This window comes from Coturnix japonica, chromosome 8, assembly GCF_001577835.2.
Source record: "Coturnix japonica isolate 7356 chromosome 8, Coturnix japonica 2.1, whole genome shotgun sequence".
NCBI classification, from domain to species: Eukaryota; Metazoa; Chordata; class Aves; order Galliformes; family Phasianidae; genus Coturnix; species Coturnix japonica.
Window position 1 is genome coordinate 23637413 of NC_029523.1, and position 25255 is coordinate 23662667.

Genomic DNA, 25255 nt, shown 5'->3' on the forward strand with positions numbered 1-25255 from the left:
GAATTGCTGGAGGAGGCTCTCATCTGATCGAGCTGTCTGTGTATTTATGCTTTAAGCTATAGCTTGTCTTTCAGAAATGCTAATTTTTCTAGACAACACAGTTGTTATTATTTCCAGTTTATTTCAGCTTTCTAAAAACTTATCTAATAGCTGATAATAGTTTATTTCTCGTGAATGAATCACTGTTTTATCAGACCTTAAGGAGGAATTAATAACAATAACAAGTCTAACAGCAAGAGTACTTACCCAGGCTGTAGGAAAGCTGAGTTCTAGTCCATTTTCTCCAGAGGGAACTGAACCATCCTATCTCCAGCTTCCAGGAATGGTTTTAACCACTGTGTTTTAGGATTGGGTTTTCATTTTGAAGAGAGAACATCGTGTTTTCTGGATTGCTCTCTGGAACTCGTCTCTTGCCCTTGCGGAGCATGTCAGGTTCATAAGGCTGCTGATTTATAGGCTGTTCTCTCTGGCTGGCTTGGTGCTTGTTGAGGTTCTTCAAGCATAAGAAGGGGCCTACAAGCAGAAGGGGCTTAGTGGTGCTCTAGCCCAGAATATTCTGTACTGCCTGCTTGGGAAACTGGTCCAGACGTACTTTCTGAGTGTATTTTGATTCAGAGGCAAGGAGCCAAAGTGTCAGTTGTTTGCTCCACTGAATTTAAAAGATGAATTTGTCTGCCAAGGAGTTTTTTCCCAAGTCTTCACAGTACTAACATGAACTAAAATAATGCACTCCACAATTGCTGTTATTAAACCCAGCGTGACTGTATTTCAGCCAATGTATTTGTATTTAAAGCAATGAACTGATGATCAAATCCACAACTTCTAATTGCAAGCAGTACATGGTGTTGTAAACATCATGCAGATGGCCGTGCTACTCTGCTAACTTCCAATCAAGAAAAACAAAACAAGAAATGTATTGGTCACTTAACCCTGTCTGTGTAAGTCCCAGCCTGACAGCATTAATGTGTTTGTTGACTGGAGGAAGGCAGCAGAATATTCCTCTCTGCACTTTTCTTTCTATTCTATTTCTATTTTCTGTATTCATCTGGAATTTGATGTTGGCTGCAGAATTCACAGAACTTGAACATGTAATTTTAGGGAAAAAACTGAGTAGCGATGAAGTAGTAAAAAACTGTTATTCCCCCTCTGGCCTAAGTTACTTACTTAGCAGCAGTCCTAAACGCTGTCTGCTGGGCCTAAACTGATGCTTCTGTCTGGTCATTTGCCTGTTAGAGAACATACAAATATGTTTATTCTTTCATGGATGCTGGTAGGATCGTTGTTGTTTGATTTTGATGAAGTCAGAATTTGTCCCAGCGAGCTCTTTGCCTGGTCTGATCCAACTGATACAAAGCATATGGCTAACCATAGGAACCTGAGTATTACCAGTAACTGCTGTATGATTCTTCTTGTACTGAAAGTTAAAGGACTGCGAATATTTGGGTAGATCATAGAGTCATAGAATGGCCTGGGTTGAAAAGGACCACAATGATCATTGAGTTTCAACCCCCTGCTGTGTGCAGGGCAACCAACCAGCAGCCCAGGCTGCCCAGAGCCACATCCAGCCTGGCCTTGAATGCCTGCAGGGATGGGGCATCCACAGCCTCCTTGGGCAACCTGTGAACAGTGCATCACCACCCTCTAGGTGAGAAACTTCCTCCTAATATCCAACATAAACTTCTCCTGTCTCAGTTTAAAACCATTCCCCCTTGTCCTATTACCGTCAACCCCCATGGATCCTTATGAGCTAGTTAGTGCTTTAATATGATTTTTTGGTTAGACAAGTCCTCCCCTATGGGATATCTTATCCAAATATAGTGCAGTGGCACTGCTTTTGTTTTTTCCCAAAGCAGAGAGTTAGGGAAAGCAAAAGCAAGCAGGGGCATATAGGTAGAGAAATGATGCTAGAGGGTGCACAGCAGCTCTGAAAGTCAGGCCACCTACACAGGGGTCAGAACCGCTGCATGAGTGCAAGGAAGAAGATACCACACAAGCTGTAATTGTTGCTCTGAAATATCTCCTCCTAAACTGTGCTTTCAGATCTTGAAAATCTCTTTAGGTTATTTGTTATGCAGCACCTGAAACACTGAACGCTGATCTCTGAGAGAGACTTCTAAATGTGAGATTCCCTGTATTAATGACAGTGCAAGACACAGGAGTCTGAGAACATGTTTGACAGTCTGTCATTGTAACCATTGAATCCTTAAAAGTCCAATTAAAACCCCATAAAGAGTAATTCAGTGATGTTTGCATATGTAAAATAAAGTGCTTCATGGCTCAGCTTTATGAGCATGTATGGACTCTAAGAATTCTGAAATCTTTCGTGTATTTTTATAAACGTCATGAACTCCAAATTATTTAGCAAATTTTGCCACGTTTTTTTCTCCGTGGGCTTTCACCATTGCTTACAGCCCAAACCACAAATAAAGCATTAAAATTATTGATGTGAGCTAAGCAGGAGGGCCGCTGCCAAAAATAGCAGTGTTCACTCAGGCTCATTCTGTGTAGCACTGGAAAAATTATTCCCAAGCTACAGCAAAGATCACATTTTTCCCTTTCTTCACTAATAGCAAAAATATTACCTTTCAAGTGGTCTGTTATTCCTGCAGCTGGGGGATAAGCAGGTTGGATGAAGTTTAAGGTAGCTAAATGAGCAGGGCTTGCTGATGCAGCCTCCTGCTAATACAGGGAATGATTTATGAAGCTCTGCTCTCGTCATACCTTCCCAGCCCATATTTGTGCTTTCAAGATGATGGCAAAATGAGCCGAGCAGGCAAATGAAACCCTGTGTCTGATCTAGCTGAGTTCTAGAAGCATTGCTTTTGGTTCTTGCCACTTTAATGAAGGGCATGGGAGAAGTTTTAGTATAGGGTCGTTCTCTCAGAGTGTTTTCAGAGTGTTCTGCCTTGCTGTGACTGAAACAAACCTGTTGAACTTCAGAAAAGGCGTGGAAACGTGTCAGCATCCTTCTGAGCAGATTCAGCCCAGTAATGGAAAGGTACTTCATTCTCGGGCAGGTATTTCATGTGCTACACTCTCATACAGCTTCAGTCCCTGGTTTGGAAGACCTCACTCCCCTGCATCAGCACACAGGAGGCGCTGACTTCCATAAGGATCCCCTGTGTACACTTAGCACATCAAGTACATTGCTGTGTCTTTCATGGCTCCTGAAGTGAAGCAGCTGTTTTATGGGGTTCCATCTGTACTCCTGGGTTCCATATCAGTTCCTCACCGATGCCCAGGTGTGTCTTTGGTCACATCTGTAACTACCTGCCTGTGTGCGGTAAGATTAGTACAACTATTTCTATTCTTTATGATTTGAAGGGCTTAGTTTCTTGGTATAAGAAGGCAGAGTTTTGAGATATTAAAATAGACTATATCAGTACAAAGAAAGATCACTGTCTGTTTCAAGACCCATCCTTATGTCTGTGCTTCAGGTATAAAATGGTCATGAGCAAAAATGAGAAAGAAACCTGCAAAGCGGCAGCAATTTGCAGGGGGAGGGCTAGTAAAGTATGCGGGTTCCAGGGGCTGCACAGTGAGAGCAAAAGGGAAGGGTGCAGGTAGAGAGAAAAGCTTAATGAGCAGAGAGACCACTGGCAATAAAAGTGGGATCTACAGAAAAAGTAAGTCTGGGAGACCTGTGTGCCTCCAAGCTCCACTGCTAAATAACATGGAAAGAAATGCGTACACATCGTTGTTGTAGGAGTTTTTCTCATTAGATCAATAGGACAACATCACAGCAATCTGTTGCTTCTGTAGAAAAACACAGCATCCAGGAGGAGGAGGAGACACATGTGGGCAGCCAGAAGGCTCTTGGAAAACAACTGAGGAGACAGCATGAAGAAGCAGCTTACGGGGTGGTGTCGGAGCAGTCCCAATGCAGCCAGAGAGGAATGAGAAGGCAGCTGAGTGGGTGAGGACAGACACCCTGGTAGATGTTGATTGTGGCTCAGTCTCCATGTGTCCTTCCTTGGTGCACCCACTCCTGGTGCTAGGAATAACCTGTGATGCCATGGATTCAGATTGCTGTTTGTAATGGTAAAAGCGCTGCTGAGAAACACAGTCTTTGTTTCCTAGTGAATAGTAATGAAACAATAATACGTGGGATTTATGGGGCCAATTTTATTCTTCTTCATAGCAGTGCTTTTTTCCTCTACAAAAGGTTTTCCCAGTGCCATCACGGACTGGGGATCCCATGCGCTGCCTGCAGGGCTGACTTACCTTCCTTAAGCTCCAGTAATAGCTGGACTAAGACAGCAAGCATCCTTTATATTATATAATCACTATGGGAGCTGATGCTAATACAGAGTTATGTCCACGTGTTAATAACTTTCACCCCTGACAACCCAGTAGAGTTTCAGCATTTGTCAGCTTCCTGTTGTGAAGATTATCCTCCAGGACCGTGGAGAAAAATAAATCTAGAGCCTCTTAAATTGCATATTCCAGAGAAGACATCGATCTTAAATGTAAATGACTTCCAGAAAGAAGAATAACTTCAGTCTTGTTTAATTCTTGATACATCCATCAAAAAACCCCTGTCTGTTCAAGCTCACATTAAAGTATATTTTCCCATGAAGAAACTGGACAGGAATATCAGATGAAAAAGAGATATTTTTCCTTCCTTATTTTTCTATTAGAGAGTTTGTAGGGAGAAGACAGTATTGTTAGAATCGATGGTGCTGTGCTGCCTTAGCTATAGAGCAAGTACTCAGATGTCTGCAAAACTAGCACGTTATGAAAAGCAGACAGAAAGGTCAGGCCAACTTCCACACCCCGGGTTTGCTGTCTGTTAGATTAATTCTCTCTTGCCTTGTATACTTGACACTTTCCTTATAACTGCATGGGACTGAGAATAACTCTACAACTCCAGGTGTCTGAATTCTGTGCTGCTTGTAGAGTCATGTTTCAGAGAGCAATGTTAAAAACCTGAGGAGCAGTTGCTCTAAATGATAGTGAAATGGCAAAGGAGAATACAGAGATGTGCTTTTATTTTGGTGCTGAAATTCCTTGCCTGTCTTCTCCCCAGGGTTACAGTACCTGAATCTGGGGGTTGCCTATAGGTGTATTTACGAGAAAAAAGAAATCCAGGGGAAAAAATAGCTAAGTCTTTATGTGTGTTTTCTTTTAGCAGCAAACACCTGTCTGGGGTAATACCTCATTGCATACATTCATGAGGAGTAGGAAAGCTGCTCTGTGTAGTTTGACTTCATTAGTGGTGCACCAACTGTTCAAAAGGAGCACAGAGTTTCTTTCTTTCTTTTTTTTTTTTGCCAACTCCAAACAGGTAAAAATACTAACTTGGTAAATTCCATATAACCTTTAAGGCTTTCAATCACAGCAGCAAATGCTACTGCACTCCAGCTCCTGCTTTGACCGAGTGGTATTGTAAGCACCTTAATTATGGTGTGTGATGTCTGATGGGCCACAGAAAAGGTCGTCCTCCAAAGAACATGATAACAAGGGTGGAGCTGTACTGCTTGGATTTTCATCTGTTGGGAAACAAAGAGCTTTGCAGAGAAGATTAATAGTAAACAGTGTTAAATCTAAATATATCTCACACACCGAATATCACATTCTTTCAGGCTTGTCTTCTCAGGGGGTGCTGCTGTTGTTAACCATCTCACTGTGGGGATGGCTGCACAGGGACGTGTTCCCCCTGCTTGGCTCAGAGCTCAAAGTGAGGAAGGCTTTGTTGTCGCAGCAGCACAATGAGGGCTCACACTTGCACTGCTTTTAGCTGTTGAGTTCAGGGCTTCCAGGTTGGGATCTGGTTCAAGGGCAGAGAAGTGAACAGGAACATACGCGGTGACTTCATGGTGCTCTGAGTGAATTCTTCACGCCGCTGCAAAAGAGAAGGATCAGACCTGATCCTTACAGATGGATTAATCCCTCATTATACCCGCGTCTGCCTCTTTATATTTTTAATTATTTTCATAGGTCAGATCAAACAGAAGTTGGAGCCAGCCCATTTTTAAAGTCTTTGCTGAACCCAGTACAGCAGAGCATCTGGCAGGACAATTTCATTTCTGACTCCCACTGTTAATGGCACGGCTTTGGGCCTTTGGGTAGGCAGGCTATCCTTATCGCCTTGGCAGGCTTCCAGTTCCAAATAATAATCCATTAATGTCTGCCCCGCTGGCATTCTTGCCAAATACAAGGGATATCTTTTAAATAAACATTGGCAGTTCCCAGTCGGAGGAAAGAGAAAGGGAGTAGAGGAAAAACAATCCTTGACATTTCAGTGACTTTGCAGGGCTAGCTGACACCTGGTACCACCCTTATCTGCGAGTGTTTATGCAGAGCTGCAAAACACAGCTTCTCATGTTGGCTCCTTTGCTGTCTTTAAATAGAACTGGAAAGACTTATAATGATAGGAGTAACTTTTATGGTCAGGCACTCTTTTCTTTGCCTTTTTTTTTCCAGGCTAGGGAAACCCCATGCTAACATTAACATCCGTGCTCCTGTTTTCCTCTGAAGTTCAGCAAGCATTTGTCTCATGTAGTTTTCTTCCCTAGTGGATTAGGTACAGTACAGCTTTACTTGCATGGGGTCATTTTTCCACCCAACTTTCTATCACTTCAACCACCAAAGTCAACAGCCACATTGATCTGCTGGGAATCAGAGCCACCAGAGCTCACCCCATTCTTGGTGTTTCTTAGGAAGTGCCTTTTCTGTTTGTTTGCACCGTTTTGCTTTCATTCTGTGCAGCTGAACTCTCATGATAGCTTGAGGTTTATTTTTCCAGCTGTTACGTTTTGCTTAATAGCAATAAAATTACTTGTTTGGATATTGCACTGTATCAATAAATGAGCTGTCTAGATTTTCTTTTTGCAGTCCAGTTAAGATGTGGAGTAGGTTTCATTCTTTCAGAGTGTGATGGGGAGACAGTAAGATATTTATTGTTCAAATAACAATGTGGGCTCAAATGTAGAGTTTGCAGAACGTGCCTTTGATTGGTTCCTTATTTAGGGGCACTTAGCTTTGATTTCTCAGTACATCCCTTTCTGAAGCAGCGTAGCATTTAAATGTTTGAATGTGTTTTCAATGGAGATAAATTAATCACCAGCATTGGGAGCTCATGTGTCTCCTAATTAAGATGGAACCAATCTGAATGTCCTCAAACCAAGCTTTGCTTTATTTATAGTTTGGTTTATTGCTCCACCCCTGCCCAGCCTGTATATGGTAAACCTTCTGCTATTTCCTGCGCAGTTATTTAATGCTGGAGCCCAGCTACTTGCAGCTCCTGAAGCAGAACCAACTAAAGCAAATGTGGTTAGAATGGATTTGACTGGAAACATTCCCAAAAGATAGCAGATCTCCTCCGAGACTGGTCCACCAACAGTGGAAACAAAACGTCATTACCTCTTCATTCCATAGACTGTGTCCTGACAGTTAAGGACCACTCTTAATAGTCTGCACTTGAGAAGAGTTGTGAAGAAATGTTCAGTCCACATGCTTCTGGATCTTTCTGAAGCAAACTATAATTGAAAATACTATTAATTATGCATCTTTGCGATGGAAATTTTCCCCCTTAGATGTTGAAAAACTGCAATAGAAGTTTAAAAGGGGGGCAAGGAAAGAAGCGTGTATTACTGGGAGAGTGCTTGAAATAGGCAGATGCATATTAAATAAATATAGGTCCCTGAAGTGGATGAAGGTGACACATCTATTGCTTTTATTGTTTTATTAGTCTCTCCAAATTCTCACTGCTGGAACATGTAATGCCTCTAATTTTGCTGGCCAAGAAGATGCTAAGTGCAAATGTGCTCAGGTAGGGAGAGAAGAGGCAGCTGCAGTTGCTGTGTAGGCTAATAAAACACTTTGACAGGAATATTTACTAGGGAAGAATGTTCCTCAGTAGCATCCATTTGAGTCCAAATCTGGAGCTGTTAATTGAGTTCAGGTCAGTCCACCAAAGTTCTCTCCTGTGGGGGAAACAGTGTTGTTAGCCCCTGTAAGTGTGAGGATGCAGGGTGAACAGACACAGCACTGCTGCTTTCAGTGGGGAGCTGCTGCTTTGTGCCACGTGAGGTCTGTATTCTGCTTTTCTGAAAGCAATCCTAAAAAGCACTGCAGAGTGCTCCTGTGCAGCACTGCAAAGCTGCTGCTGGCACCTGCATCCCTTGGATGATAAAGCAGGAGTGGCACAAAGAATACGTGCCATCATTTGCTGAAGAAACATCTGGATTTACCCACCAGCAATTTGTCAGCCTGTTCTTCAGTTTCAAGCAAATAAGCAAACAGAGGTGTGGATAAAAAAAGAACCTTGTTTTGTGAAAATAGGAAACTGAATGCAGAGCCATGCTGAGGCCCTTTTTGTGTCTACCATTGTGGTGCCTTTGTCTTTACCCAGGGCCTGATGGCAGCAGAGGTGAAATGCTTATTAAACACTGGGGGATCCACCTAGGGATTAATCTCGAGGAACAGAATCAATGGCAAATCTGGCTTCCGTGAATCTTCTGCTCACAGAGTTAATTGTTTAAATAAAGGATGTAGTATCAGAGACACTCCACTTCAGGCCTTGCTCATTTAGAGACTGAAGTATTTTCTAACCCAGATTTCAAGAACAACAGTGTGTAGCTGTGCTGGAACAAAACGCTATTTTTAAGTTTCCTGTGGTTTGAGAAATTTTCAGATTTCTCTGTCTGAAGGATTGAGGGATCCAGAAAATGAGTTCTGAGTTTCTGGTGTAAACACAGACTGAATACATAAATGAATCGTCACCGGTTTTCTGGATTGAGGTAGGTGAAAGAAGCTTAAAGATTTCAGCTCTGCTAATGTCACTCCAGAGCGGCTCCAGCAATTTCAGGCTTTCATTAAATATTATTTAACTTACTTCAGGAAAATCCCTCTGCTACTACAAAACAAGTTTTTCCACTCTTACAAGTCATGACCCGTACGGAAGCAGCCCACGCTGATAACCTGTTGCATAACTGATACCGAGTCGGTCTTCAGTGAGAGAGGCTCTGCACCTGCTGACCTGCGCAGTCTAGGCAGTGTGAGCTGCCACATCCTCTGCTGTTCATTGCTTGTGCATCATTTTCGGTGCAAGCAAAGGCAGATCACATACAGATATCTGTATATATTTGCGAACGTCCCGCTCTATGTGGGAAGACACTGTCCATCTTTCAGCAGAATTCATAACCACAACATCACAGAATCATTTGAGTTGGAAGGGACCCTTAGAGGTCGTTTGTTCCAAGTCCTCTGCAATGAATATCCTGGGCTGCATTAAAAGAGCAGTGGCCAGCAGGGAGAGGGAGGTGGTTGTCCTCCTCTGCTCAGCTCTTGTGAGGCCCCATCTGCAATGCTGCATCCAGGCCTGGGGCTCAGCACAAGGAAGATACAGAGCTCTTGAACAGGTCCAGAGGAGGACCACTGTGATGATCAGAGGGCTGGAGCACCTCTCCTATGAAGAAGGGTTGAGGGAACTGGGCTTGTTTAGGTTGGACAATAAGGGCTTTGGGGAGACTTCATTCTGGCCTTCCAGTATTTGAAGGGAGCATATAAACAGGAAGGGGAATGGCATTTTACGAGGGTGGATAGAGATAGGACAAAGGGGAATGGTTTTAAACTGAGACAGGGGGGGTTTAGGTTAGATATTAGGAGGAAGTTTTTCACACAGAGGGTGGTGACGCACTGGAACAGGTTGCCCAAGGAGGCTGTGGATGCCCCATCACTGCAGGCATTCAAGGCCAGGCTGGATGTGGCTCTGGGCAGCTTGGTGTGATGGTTAGTGACCCTGCATGTAGCAGGGGGTTGGAACTGGATAAGCACTGTGGTCTTTTTCAACCCAGGTCATTCTATGATTCTTTGATGATTCTATGAACAGGGACATCTGTACTTCGATCAGGGGCTTGGAGCATGGTCCAGCCTCACCTTGAATGCCATGGCTCATCTGCCACTTGGTGGTTTTCCTTATGGAAGAGTCTCTGGAGCCCTGCTGGTTCTCACTGGTAGAGCTGTTTGGTCAGACTTGATACAACAAGTACTGAGACTGCACAGTAAAAATGCTTTCCGTTTTCATTATTGTAACAGTATATATGTGTTATTTCTGGATTTGACAGGGTCCCTTTGACACAGCCAGCACTGTCTATGAGCACATCTTTGTCTCTGCTGTAAATGTGTTCACAAGCTCCATAAATATCAATAGTTCTGATTAAATGTAAAAGTCACTCAGTGCCAGTTCTTCTGTATTGGCATTAGGGAAAAAGGGATAGCAGAAGAGCTATGAGTTTTGTTTTTGCTGACTGAAACATCACAGCAGCAGAAACGATGACACTTACAGTAAAGTCACAGTCTACCGAAGGATATAATTCCATCATTGCCTGGAAACGTAGCACTTATGCAGGCATATTTTTCACTCTTGAGGAATATTAAAGCATCTCAGTGAACGAGAATTACTTTGTACATCCAGGAGATCATAGAGCTTATGAATACTTGGTGACCAAAAGGCCTCTTTCCAGTGATGCCGCTTGCACAGACCATCCCTAACAAGCTAACAGAATGAAGCTGAACTATATCCTTCAATTCACACGTCACTGTGTGCCCTCTGCCAATGGGAGTGGCAGGCTTCAATGCGGCTGCGATGGGAGGCTGCTGCTTGATCTCCTGTATGGCAGTATACATATGTACAGTGCTCCTGTGTGAGAAACATCACCTTTTGTGCCATACAATGCACTGATCCTTGGGACAGACTTTACAACTGTGATATGAGAATGGCAGACAAACGAGCAGTTGCATGGCTTAGAAAATTCTGGTGTGGCTTTACAGTGTAAGATGACACATCTGGCATCTGGCTTTTTTCCTTTTTGTTCCTAACTCAACGTTCTTTCTCCAGGGAAATAAAAAAAAATAAATGTCAAGTTGCCCCAAATTATATGGTTTTGGTATTAACAGCATACATTCATCTAGGAAAGTGTAGAAAGTATCACATATACAACCAGAAAACTGTGTTGTTGGCCTAAACAAAAGTGGAAATTTTGAAGAACAACCGCTGGATAATGTCAGCTTGCCCCAGCGTCTGCTTTTGGAAGCCTCATGCTTTTCTTTGAGAGTTATTATGCCAACACAGAGAATATGAAATGGAAACTAAGAAAGCTATCATTTTCCCTCTTCCCCCTCCCCTTTCTTTTCCTGTTGGGAGTGTTTCTGTTTGCCTGGATAAAACTTACCCATTCCAGTACCTAACTGCTAGCAGGGATTGCTTGCCAGCTTGGGAAGTTGCAGTGCAGGCTGCCCCTAAATAGCTCGAGCCCGACTGCAGAGCACCTGCTAGTTGATTGGGAGACAATAAAATTCAGGGCAAAGGCTTCCCAAACACAAAGGCTTACTTGTGGAAAAAGACTTTGTTGATCTTGGATGAAGTTGTAACCACCATTTGATGACTTTAGTGAGGCGTTGTATGGTGCACTAAGTCCGTACATGTGTTTCTGTGTGTGAAAAAACAACACCTGAGCTAAACAGAAGAGACCAGAACCAAACCAAGTCTCCTCCTAACGGTCTTTCTTCAGACGTATTTTATGGAGCACTCCTGAAAGGACTTTTTGTGTAAGTCCATTGGAAGCTCTTTCCAAGGCTGTGACCAGAAGGAGTGCCAGAGCCTGTGGCCACTGCTCAGTTTGCAGCTGGGATCTCCCAGCTTCCCAGCTCAGACACTGGTCTGGCCCTGTAACAGTCATTAGCCTTGCTGGGAGATGGAGGAGCATGGAAAAGGAGGCTTTAGAGAAAAATATTCTTCACTTCCTCAGTCCCTGTTCATTCAGCTGCTACCATGCACTGCTGCACCTTTAGCTTTGCACTGTGCCTTCTGGCTGCTGGACTCTTTGAGGCATTTATCCCTTCTCTTGGAGCCAGTTGTGTGTTCTGACTCATTCAGTATTGTGTTTGTGGTTTATTTTATGGGGTGAAGCAACTGGGATAACCCTGTGAAGATCAAACTCGGAGTACTGATCAAAATCAGGGTACTTTTGTATGACATACAGTTGCAGTGTTAATGTACAAATATGTTTAGTGATAATACTGGCATCCATTCGTTCTTTACAGAAGTATGCTTGTTGTGAAGGGTGGACAGCAACAAGTTTCATTAGCGGTGGAACTGCTAATTAACCTATTAAATTTCAGAAATCAAGTTTGAAGGGGGAAGCTCTAAACTGCCAGGATTCATCGAGCTGTTCCCTGGAAGGCATTGGTTTAATCCAGACCCCACTGGAGTCTGTGAGCATCTTTTTGTTTTGCTGACTTGGTTTCCAGTAGAGGATTATGAAACTCTTGGACATCTCTCGGTCATGCTGACTGATATCTGGAGGATCTCCTTGCTCCTCTCTTTTTGTGGTTCAGCTTCAGTCTGACAGAATGATTTTGACTTTCAGAGATAGACAACAATTTATGGGGAACAAAGCCATGCCATTATCAGATACGTTCTGAATACTTGCAGGAGCTTTTCAAGAGTCACTGCGTCCTTTCCAGCAGCAATATGGGGACTGTTGCTTAGGCCGGAGGAAAGCACACAAGTGGGATCTGCCATTGGGAAGGGCTGCCTGCTCCATCCATGCGTGCAGGAGCTGGCCAGGAGCCAGCGGTTACTACTTACCATCCTGCTTACTTACCTTTTTTTTAAGCATTTCAGCCAGAAATGAGTTATTTCTTACCATTGTGCCAGGCAGCACCTCTGAACTCTTGCCGAGTTTGGGATTTACCACCCCATCACACACATACAAGGCCTTTTACCCCAACCGGGTGCCAGAACAAACACAATCCACGCATGTAGATGTAAGGCACCCAGGCTCAGGCTGAGGGAAAGCCGTGCAGTACGCTGATCACACACAGCAAGCTGATCTTTTGCTGCGGTTTTTGCTGAAAACCTGGTGGTTAGTGAGGGCTGGATTCGGAGACGTTCAGTATGGAGCAGGACAAGCAGAGCTGACAAACTGGATGACTGCCCGGTGTGCTACAAAAAAGGCAGAGAAAGACAGAGCCTTTGGTATCATTCAAGAGCTTGACTGTTTTTTTCGGTAGGTATTTTTCCAGTTCACAGCAGGCCACTGACACTAGAAAGTGCAGCAACAGCAACCTCAGTGGTGAAACTGCCGATGTTACAATCAGAGGGAGATAAAGTGAAGTATTTGTTGGAGGGGCAGTACCAGGAAATGGCTGAGACATCACATGATGGAGGATGTGCTCTGTGTAGCAGAGGGATGTATTTACTTACAGGCTAGACTTCTACCAGTCTCGACCGAAGGCTCTTTTGGCTATAGTTATTTGACTTACCTGAGCCACACGCAGTAGGAAGTGATTATATAGATAGTAAATACTTACCCCACCCTCGGCAGGCAGACAGACTCTTTGCCAAAATGGTCTAGCTCAGCTTTACAGAACATAAAATACCTTACCTTCCTTGTGAATACCATCATTTCAAAGACAGTAGAAGCTGCTGCTGTTCCAGTAAACTGCTCCATTTCTTGGCATTCGGTCATAGTGGAGAAATCCTCTCAGATTTACCTTTTACCATCACCCGGAACACAAATCATACATGAAGAATAAGCCTGGAGCTTTTCTAAGGTACAAATCACACCTGCCCCCAATGATAACAGCCCCCAGGCCCCCTGGCAGGCAGGGAAGTTGCCTGTGATGGAGGATCCTGACAGGAGCCATTCATTGAGGTGCTAAATAAAGACTCCAAGTGAACTTTTCCTGGACTTTTCTATATTCTTGGAATGATAGTTGCAGCTTAGTTAGCACGTATAACACGCTTCATGGTGATTAGCTGTTGTTAATTAATGAACGGGTTTCATATATTAAGCAAAGTGCCTGAGACATTCTGTGTTCTTTATCATTTTTAACAATCATGTTGCTATTGTTGGAATTCTTAACTCTGAATTCTCTTCTGAATAAATAGATGAGACTTCACCAGAATCCGTGACCTGTACCACAACTGAGCGTTAGCAAAACCCTGCGGCTTCTCACCAAAACGAGATTCTGATCTTGCTTACATCAAAATGTCATTGGAAAAGGCCCGTGAAAAACCAGCAGATTTATGCTGCTGCAGCTAAGAACAGAATCTGACCCAAAAGAGGTTTTAAAATAAGAGGACTTCTTTTGAGTTAAAATGATGATGTTCTCCTGTTGGGCTGTAGGAATAGGTGAAGAAAGAAAGGGAAGCAGAGAAGAGCTGTGTCAGGGCAGTCAAGTCTACACAGATGGTTTAATTCAGTTCATGTTTTTGGTGTATGTGAGACTTCAGATGCTGGTACTTCAGACGCTGGGATGGGCTGGAACAGTTCATTTAGCAGAAACTGAAGTGAAGATTTCATGTTCTTCAAAGGTCACTTAGCAGAGGTCGGGGAGTAATTCTTCATTGGGTGCCAAAGCAGTGACTCCTTGCTGAAGCAGACCTGATCTTTCCATGTGTGTGGGGCTTGTGCATTGCTGTTGCCTTCCCTGCACACCACATGCTTGCTGCTGGGTTTAAATGGGCTTAGCAGAGAACACAGATAAGTTAAAAGGGATTTGTGCTCCTGTTCTCCTGGATCATCAGTCACGTATGTAGAGTGTTAAGGACAGTGTGCTGCATTGGGCTCAGTGAAGGATTTTGATGTACTAAGGTGGAGATCCATAAAGGAAACAGGCACCCAGCTCTGAGGCTGGGATTCAGAAGCTTTAATTAGGATGCTGCTTTGCCTGCACACTGAGTTGGGGGAATTCAGTACCTAATAATGGGGCTCATGTGAACCGATACTCTGAGCAGGGGGATTGAGTTAGTGAGCTGGAAAAATGCTGAAGAAAAGGATAAATTGCTGCGCTTCAGTAGGCACCTAAACCCTTTTCTTGGATCTGACCCTGAAGCTGAAGTTTTAGTAATATGTACCAGTCAGCCTGTGTTTACAATTCCACTGAGTTTCCTTAGGGAAATAAATCAAATTAAACTTACTTTCGTTTGACCCTGTTATTAAAGTAAAAAGCTGAGCACCAAAGTGTACTGGAAGCCCAGTGTTAGACTGGAGCCACACTTCCCTTGTTTCTGTTCCATTTATGAATGCCCTTCATCAACTAATCGCTGTTTGGCACAGTATTAAATTTAATCACTGAGCTCCAAAACGTTGTAATGTGTCTACCTACTCCATGGTTCCATTTGGATGGAAATTTTCTATCTCGTTTAAAGACTATTAAAGCCCAGTCTTTCTTGTGCAGAACAAAAGGGCGTTGTTTACTTTGTTTTGCATTATTTTCCTATGCAACAAAAGATTATTATTCTGTCTCCTCAGTGCAGAGATGTTGTGAACACGTCGACCTCCTCTCTCCTTGCTTTTCCTTCCCTGGGTGACTAGAAAATAGTGAGATCTCCCTCATGCAGAAACTTGTGGTTGAAATGCACAAAAACAAATGTTATTTATCTAAACCTTCAAGGTTTTCCTAATGAAGGTATTAATTAAAAAGTTACTGTGAGTGAAGCATAATTGAATGAGGAAACACTGTTAGAAGGCACAGGAGCAGCTGTGATGAGAATCGTGCACATTTATGATTAAGGATGAATGTTTCGTGATATAAAAGCATTTGGTTCAGCCAAACCTTTCGACCTTATAAGAGAAATACAGTAACCCCATCAACGTGTATTTAATCCTATTGTTGCCACCACACTTTAACCTATGGGGAACAGCTGTTTGGATCCTTACAGCTGGGCAGGCTGTAGGCAGGAGAACAGGGTGCTTGGCTTTTTGAGAGCCAGCAGCCCATTCTCAGTGGGTTCGTTTTCTAAAGACCCATTTATTGAATGAGGTGAGGTGCAGATTATGACTCACTCTGCATAGGTTAAGTTTAAAAAATCAACCTATATTCATCTTTCCGGCACCTACACAGCTGCATAATGTATTTATTATCTCTTGGGTCCCATTAACCCTTTCAGAGGCTTAAAAGTGATCTGTATCGCAACCCTGACGTTCTTATCAAGTGGATTTGATTTGTTTCTCTTATATCAGCAGTGAATTAGTGAACAGGGTAGATTTTACTTTCTCTGGTCACGGAGCAGTTCATCAGTCTGGTTTTGGACTTTTCCTCCTTTTCTAATAGCACTCATAAAAGACATGTTGTTTGCTGTGGGTGTTTACTGATTCATGACTGTGTTTTCCAGGTCCCATCTGGATGAACCAGGTACCCTTCAATCTCTAAGTCCTCCAATGGTCTTGCAGCAACACTGTAAGTAATCATCGTTGATTATAAACAGCTTTTCAAGCAGAATTTTGGTGCCTGTCCAGCACATTTTATTAGCTGAAACATTTCCTTGTATTTCCCACTTGTATTGCAACCTACTTTTTATGGTAGATTTAAGAGTATGGGAGCAGTTTTGTTGTACCTGAAAGGCCTTTAAAAGGACAGAACCACCTCTTCACCCTCTCCACCCATCTCCTTCCCCATCATCCCTCCTTTCAAAGGGAGAACATCAGGAAGTTTGGGGATTCAGATGTCATTTCTAAACCAGTGTTAATAAGGAAGGTCTACTACACTGCTGGAAATGATGTGCAACCACTTGTTCCTGTATTTCATCTCTCCTTCCTCTCAGGAAACCCAGACTTCAAGGGAAGGAAGTGCCCAAACGATCCCTGTACATATCATTAGAAAAAATGGTGGTTGCTTAAGAGAAGGGTGTTTACCTTACGTGCACGGCTTCATTTCTCCACCTATCCCTCTACCGTGCATGCTGCAAATAATGACAGCTGTTACAGGATTGCTATACAGGGTGCACACTAGGAAATGAAGCTTCTCTTTCTTTAACCCCTCGTCTGTACTTCTAACTCAGCAGAACTTTTCTTCCCTGGTAATATGGCTGGAATAGAGGAGGGACTGTGCCTTCTCTTAGTACTGTGGGTAAATGAATACTACAGAAACCTTTCCTCTTACGTTGAATCAAACACTGAAATTAATTTACTTCCTCTCTGCTCATAAATACTACATGTCAGCTTTCTGCAAGCTGCAGTATGCCAACATGCTTGCAGAGATTCCTACAGAAAGGAAGTGGCAAAACTGTGTGTGAGATTATTTGCAGCAAATTAATGTGTAAAATGAACATAGGCCAGGTACTCGTCTGTGTCTTTACTCGGGAAACACATATTATCCCGTGACATTCATGACCAGTCATTTCTAAACTGAAAATGGATGTTGCAGAACACAAGTAGGGAACAGATTGGAACCGAGTATAAAAATACATATGCTGTTTTGCAGCTCATAATAAAACTTATGAATACGGATGAATAATAGATGCATTTAAAGGAAATTATGATCTGCTACTGTTTAATCCTTGAAAGAAAAAAGCAAATTTGCTTATGAATTCTCTGTAATGGTTTATGCTTCAAGACAGAACAATGGATGCTTGATACGAAACTCACTGGAATCAATAAAAAGAGCCCCGTTTTATGCCCCACATTTGTAGCCTGCACAGAAGTCTGTTATGGCAGCTGCCACCTTTACTAGCTCACCAGGCTTCGGACCAGCTTCCTCCAGGGCTGCAGCAGTAACGGCTCTTAAGTCTGGCTGAAACAGCCCAGTATTCCCTGGGGACCCGGCACAGAGGTGGACCTGTAACACACTCACCTGTGTGTTACATCAGTAAGTCTAGTATGTGCCGTTCCAGTTGTAGCTCTTGTAAATTAAACAGAGAAATAAGCTGCTCTTTCGCTTCTTGCCACTGCTGAAATGTGATCCAAGGCTCAGGTAGATTCCAGCTGTGATCTCGCTCCGTGGTTATGAACATACATTTATGTTCTCAAGACGTTATAGCTCTTTCTACACAGGCAAAAATTGTAAAAACAAAATGAACAACGTTCTCTGTGTACAGTAGAGTTATTTAAAGCACCTGAGGGTTTGAACATAAGCAGACACTGTGTTCGCATACAATATAAGCAGGACTTCTGGGTTTTGGCATTTAAAATGACAATTAAAAATACAGCAGGCATGTTTCAACAACCTTATGGGATGCCAGAAGCATCCAGAAAAGGATTCCAGACAAAAATAAAGATTCACAAAACAAATTCTTCTTTTTGTTTCCTACCTCAGGTTTTAGTGTGGTGTGTTGTGATACACCGTGAAACTCGCCTGTTGTGTACCTTTAAGCATCATGGTGTTTACACTTATGTAGGGCACCTCCTGTTGTGACTGTTTTATGGGCATTAAGCTCAAGTGAGAAGAAGAACCTGAATCACAAATTAAGGATTTAATTATAAGGCTCTTCTTCCTCAGTAATTTTTTTTCCTACCACTTGTAAACCTTTGACCAAAAGAACAGGGAGCTGAAGGTGAGTTGTCTGCTTTGGTTCTTTGTACCTGAATACTCCTTCGTCTTTTGGAAAAATGCTTTGAAATCAGACTTTGAGTGAAATTTCCTCCAGGATGCTCAGCTTTTTTCCTGGCCTTAAGAAGGCAGACCAACTACAGGATGGTTTTGGATACTCCTGAAATCTCTATCTCGTTTCGGCCTTGTCTTCTGTTCTGCTCAGTGTTCTGTATTGACACCACTTAAGCCATCAAGAGAAACACCTCCCAACATTCAGCCAGAGCAAATCCCTCCCCAGCTTCCCTGGGTCTCACTCAGTCCTCTTGTCTCCTCGGGAATCAGCCATGTGTAGCTCCTCTACAAAAAGGTTTTTTGGTGTTCACAAGCAGTTTGCACGGCTTCTTCATAAACACAAGAGGCCAAAGAACAGTTTGTCTCTTCTTTCTTTTCAGTGGGTGCCCAGTGCTGGGATGGTTTTTCAGGAGTCAGGTGAACATGGTGTTCCTGACAGCCCAGGGGGAAGTAACACATTCATTGGTGATCCAGCATCCCAGTGAGAGCAGACAGAAAAGGAAACGTCCAATGTATGCACACAGACAACTCACAGTGATTGGGAAAGATATCTGCCAGAAAGGAGGGAGATACAGCGTATCTTAGGGTTACATTTGTTTCCTGTGGTGGTGCATTTGCTTTGTTTTAGTTTTCCTTTCACCTTCCACTTACCAGAATTCATTACTGCGTCTGTAGCAGCTGCTTCTCCCCTTTGCCTGTATGTATTTCCTTCAGTGAGGCAATAATTTCACAATCTGATGAATCCAGAGGCAATCTCTTTTTACCTCTCCACCTCGCTAGTTGTAACCTCTTGCTCCTGACCCTGCCCGGTTGCAATACTACACTGTGAAACAAAGTTCACTGGTGCTTCTTTTGTCCCAGCACATTTATTTTTCACCTCACTCTCCTTTCCTTCTCCTTGGGTTCTTTCTCAGTGTAGCCCCAGCAGCAGTTTTGCCCATAGAGCACATTCCCCAATGCCCCTGCTGAAATCTTCACCTCCTGGAAACATTACCTCAAGCTCACCCCTCACAGAGGTGCTCATCACAAAATGAAGTTCAGGCTCTTTGAAAAGCTGTTTCAGGGGCTACAGTGGGCGCAAAATGGGGTGTGATGTTAACACATCCTCCGTGCAAGGTAGTTTGGGTGTTAATTGTAGTGAAACTGCTGTGGTGGATAGTCTTTCTAGCTATGAGTGATCTTGTGTGCTTACTCGTTGCAATAGCAGCTATGTGACTTTTTCATTTATACAATCAACTTGAAACTTTCCTGATGAAATAAGGTTTGTAATTGCTGCTGTCAAAAAATCATAATAGGAAAGGCAGTTGCAGTATGTCTCCAGAATTCTGTCTTGAACTCCTATACCTTGCTTAGCACTGCAGATCTCTTCTGCTGTGGTGGAGAAGTGGAGCTGAGCTGAATGTGGAGCAGATTTGAGTAAACCCTTTCACCTGCACAGCAAGGCAGAATCACTCCTTGCCTTTTATTTGCTCGTGCTTCGCCCATGTTAAGTCACAACCAACAAAACTTCAGCTCCTTGGGCAAGTGTACCACAAGCCAGTGCACCTCTGTCTTAGCACATTTATCTTACTGCTCAAGACAGTTCTTCACACTCCCTGACATTTAATCCTATGGGTATTTGTAGGCTGTTGTGTCTGCCCTTATTGTTGTTTAACCTAGCAATAAGCATTTAGCTCTGTCCTCATAAATCATTTCCCTGGCTAGAATGACTGCATGTACTCTAAAGTATGAAAAAGCCAGGCAAAGCCTACCGTTTAAATGACTACACCCACAGGATTTTATTGGTGGCACAAAATCAATGCTCAAGCCATGATTTCATTCCTATTTAACTGCATGGTCTTTTACTGGTTACACTGACCTAAGGAACCATATCAGCACTTCTCCAGATTTTTTTTTCCTGTGTTGTCCTACATACTCTTTGGATTTGCTCCACTTCTTTCCCCAGCTTTAAAACCACCAGTTTAGGGCCCCTGCCCTTTCTACTGCTGGAAGCAGCCTTTGCTTCCTCTTCCTTTGCCCCTCACTGAAGCACTTCTGTACAGCCAGAAGTCAGTTCCTGCAGGGAAGCCAGAAAGTGGGCTCTCAGTGCACCACCTGGGCTCAGCATCTGGTAGGTGCAGAGAAGTAGGGAAATGAGGAGTCACAATCTGGATACAAACCTCTTCTAAGATCTGTGTCAAGAACTCACCAGCAAGCTGAGAGTACATGGAAAATACTTACATTTTTGCCTGCCACCGCCACCTCCCCCCAGTTAAGTATCTCAGTGCTGGGGCTTTCTGTGCACCCCTTTTGGGGACCTCCCTATGCTTTGGGAGGAGGTTCTCTGAACTGCACGCGTATGAGTTTCAGGAGCTTGGTGGTGAATCCAGATTATGATGTTGATTAAGGAGCTTCTGAAGGTATCATCGCTACATGTTATCACCTGGATCAGGCATCATTCAGGAGAACCCTGAAAAATGCAAGAAAATCTCTTGGTGGGCAGACTGACCAATAGGTGCCTATCGCAAACTTTTGCTTCTTTTGGACTTTTTGGTTGTGGTTACAACCACAGATATGAGAAGGACCAGAGAGATCTTTCATCTAGCATATGATATCATCACATTGATACAGGGTATCCTACCACCACATGCACAGTAAGAGTGTTCTCTTCCTAACTTGTCTGTAAGTCTGGGAGCTGCAAAATGATATTGCAAACAGGAGTCAGGATGTGACAGAACACATTTCCCTTCCTAAAAAAGTAAATAAAATGTAGACAATCATCAATTCCATTATCTCTTTCTTTCCTACTTGCATACTCATTGTAACTGCCCTACTCTCACCTCATTTGTTACTGTGTTAGATGCAGCTTATTACTTCAGTTCATTTTCTTTCAGGACCCTTTTGTCTCTGAATTGGAATAACTGTCCATTTGCCTTGTAGCAGACGACTTTGGTTCTGAACTTGGAATAACTTGTTCAAAAGCTACGTCATCCCTGAGCTGCAGACCCACCCTTTAAAACTCAGAACATTTATTTTTACTTTTCTGATGTCTGAGTTGTCTTCAGACATGATTAAGAGAGTCCTATATAAGCATGAGTTAAGTTAAACTGTGTAACCGTGTCTGGGGAGTTTAGTCTTGTTTAATGGCTTTGTTCAGTTATTCTACCTGTTCATTATCTTTGCATAAACATTAAAATCATATAATCATTACATTTCCTCCTCTGAAATAGGGAAATTCTTATAGCAAACTTAACCCTGTGCATGTTCCTTTGTTTCCATATGAGTATACACATGCACTTTTCTATTTCATTGAGTAGCTCCTCCAGCCATAATTTTTCCACTGTTTGCATCTCTCCAGATGCATGGCAAGCACAGCAGAATTCCAAGTGTAACCAGAAAAGAGAAAAACCAAGTTCCTCCCTCAGATCTTCATCATCACGGAAATGTTGTATCCCTGTTGAAGCAGCTGAAGAAAAAGCTACTGATGTTCAGCAAACTGCATTAGAATTTTCAAAGCCAAGGCATCATTTTCTGAAAACTTATTTCCTAGGACCAAAAATAAGAAAGGAGAAAAAATTCAATAATCTGGGAGTGAGGATCCTTCATTTCATGCTGGTTAGTAGTTTAGTAAAGCTTTAGCTATGTGCATACATACTCAGCAGGAAGGGTTATTGCCATGCTCTTTTACGCTCTGACACCTGTTTTCATATTCTTTTTTGGAGGGCATTTTTTCACCATGTCCATTTGATCTGACCTCTCTTACTGACTTCTCATATTCCTTCATTATGTATTGATCATGTTATGATGATGATCTCTCTGAGATACAAGCATTAAGTGTTGAGGCAGCCCTTTCACATGCTGCGCATTCATCAGAGTAGATCAGAAACAGAGCTGAAATCCTTTCAGAAAGTGGTGTTGAACATTTAGAATGATCCAGAGTAGGTCTCATTGGCAACATCCTTGTTATCGCTGCCCTTTCTTCTTTAAAAATCAAAATGACTGAAATAGGCTGCCTGATAGAAACAGGTTTCACAGTAGTATTGCTGGAATGAGTATAGAAACAGCACAGTTTAACAATAGTCCAGTATCTGCAAAAATATGCTATGATTCCTCTGACCTCCTCAATGAGCTGTGAGCATATTATAGGGACAAATGTTGTGGGACATAGCTGTATTACCTTTGTATTGGTTTTGTGAATCTGTTCCAGCTTTTTTCTGCCATGAAAATGTGGGAATTCCTGATTTAAGGCTGATCCCATGAATTGCTAAATGGCCTCGTGCCCATTGACTCAGGAAAGAATACATAAACTGGGTAAGCAACAGCTAATTAGATCCCATAAAACATCTCTTCGCCCCGCTTCTAGAGGAGCCATGTTATCTCACAACTAATTGAATGTCTCGTCACTTGCTTTTAATCCAGCCTCCGCTGAAGGCAGTAAGAGTTAATGTTCTGATATTTCTGGGGAAGGAATTGGACCCTGACTCCAGCAAGTTAGTTCCTCTGAGCAGATGGGTGTGTAAATAATGCAGCCAGAGCAGGAGTTCTGTGAGAGTCACAGTCTGATGGTAGTTCTCTCAGTCCTGCTCAGGAGAAGACATTTAGCAGACAGCAGAGTGGGCTGATCCATCCTTTCCAACAAGCAGAAGGATATGTTTCTGTGGCTTACTCTGCAAACATCTTTGCCTCAGAGGCTGTACATTTAGAGCACCAATGGCTGAGGGAAGTGTAGGAAGGTTTCTGTCTACATCTCAGACTATTTCTAAGCAAATAATCACATACTAGAATTCAGCTGACTTGAACATAAAATAGAATTCATTTAAAAGGCTGCAGCTTGTTTAAAATTCAGGATGTGTTGAGAAAACTTCCATTTTTTTCTCAAGCTTTGGTTATACTGGGAGCTGCAGACACAAAATGATTGCTACTTCTTACCTGTAGCTGAAGAAGGAACTGTGCATCTCTTGACGTCAGACATCACTTTAATCTGTTCACAGCTTGTTTTGTTTGTCTCTGTTTCATTTCCCTTTACTGTGTTAAGTCCTGACCCTGAAAGGTGAGGAAGTGAAGGAAATGGAAGAGTGAAATTTGGGGAGTCTGACACTAAGAAGCCAAGGGAACCACGAGGCAGTCTGTCTGGTTGTGAGATGGAAATGTAAGTCGACTCCTCAAATTAATTACTTTGGAACCCACTTACTTGTGACTGTGGACTCCCTTAAGCATAAGTCTTACATTATGTCACCGAGATGGCATTTGGTCTTGATTTATGTTGGCACAAAGCTAGCTATAAACGGCACATGTGTGCCCATAGTCGCCCCTTTTCAAACAGAACATGTTTTTAGAAGCAGGAAACATGGCTGCAGCAGGAGCGCACCAAGCCTCCGCTGTGTCAACAGCCTCACAACTGCAGGTATCCAGCATCTGTGCGACGCATTCATTTTTCTCCTATTTCAACTCAGTCAGTAACTTGGAACACCATTACCAGAGATTAACGGTTGGTTGATGGAGCAAAAATGACTTATTAGGTGAAATGTACTTCTCTGAAGATGTGTATCTGAACAAGAACCACAATCCACGTCTTAATCTTTTTCTTTCATCCTCTATCGAAGCTGTGGCTAGTATTTCATGGTGATAAACTCTCTCTCATTTTTTTTTCTCCCTTAGAGAATGAGTCCACGCTATATTAATTATAACTGGTTCTGTAGTCACATCATTTATCTTTCAAAAGGTATGCTCCTTTCTGTCCAGATAAACACAAATCCTTCAGGTCATGTTCAGGGAAGTTCAAACTCCTCTCTGTTTCTTATAGTATGTTAAAAACAATTTGATACATGTAAGCAACGTTCAAGATTTCTTGTAGAAGGTAAGTAGGCAGATGTAAATAAAGAACAAAAATTGAAGAGCATTTTTGATGACCAACATAACTGTATTATTTTTGTTGCTCAGATGCATTTACTTGCTTATTCAGTCTTTGTGTGAACAGTGGGGAGCTATCAATAGGCACAAATAGCTTTCTCTATGGTTCTTCATCCACTTGGATCTGCTCTGCCTTCTAAATAAGAAAGAAAGTCCACCTTCTAAATAAGAAATGCTGTTTGTCAATGAAGATTGACTTGAAATGGGAACTACGACCAAATGGAAATGTTTTACCTGGTGTGTTGGAAGCCAGTAGTAACCTGATGAATGTAGTTCAGTGAATGTAGGTAATCTTTGAGACAATTTGAGTAAGATACAGGAGTAAGATTGTTGTGTTACTCACTGAAGATTTACACTCCCTTCAGAGATGGTGTGAGAATGCATTTCCATCAGGAAGATTTTCTCCTGTGTCTTCCTTGCTTATTTTCTGGGTTGGTATTTTAACATCTGTAAATTAGTGCCCTGCACAAGAGAAGAGGGCAAAAAAATACTGTCATGCATAGAAATGCATGTTGGGTCCCTTGGTGGGAGCTGGGGGTACCCCGGGGAAGCCACAATGTCATCTCAGCTTCATGAGCATCAGGCACAGGCACCGCTGCCTTTGGGAGCTGCAGTCATCTCCCTGCCAGAGCAATTCTCACAGCAGTGTGACCCTCAGATATGGGCAGATCTGCTTAGGAGACCAAATATTCTTTCTGATAGGTAAGAATTGCAATTACCAAAATTCTCAGCATACTCCAACTTTTGGCATTATGACAATGCTTGGGATAAATGTGTCCCTTCAAAGTTTCTCACATCCACATCTTGTGTCTGTGCTCCTTTTGCACTGGCTGCAAAGTGCTCACACCAGTGGACTTCACTGGGATGATCAAGTGTTGCTGCACCTGGAATTTGTTTGTGCCATTTGTAAGAAATCTGAAAGCTGGGAGGTGTCCAGAGGTGCATGTTAGAAGATTCTGGAAACCAAAGTGCTTTCATCTGAAATAAATACAGCTCATGGTGCATATTGTCCTTTTGTATTTGTGCAGTG

General features: G+C 42.7%; 1 protein-coding gene across 8 annotated transcripts in view; it reads left to right on the forward strand.

Annotated features, from left to right (window-relative positions):
- Nucleotides 1-25255, forward strand: part of FGGY (FGGY carbohydrate kinase domain containing) — a 264828-nt gene that overhangs the window by 58682 nt on the left and 180891 nt on the right. For all 8 annotated transcript variants that reach the window (XR_001556977.2, XR_001556979.2, XR_001556981.2 and 5 more), the window contains one exon: nucleotides 16130-16194. The gene's annotated coding sequence lies outside the window, so the exon portion shown is untranslated. The remainder of the gene's footprint in view (nucleotides 1-16129; nucleotides 16195-25255) is intronic.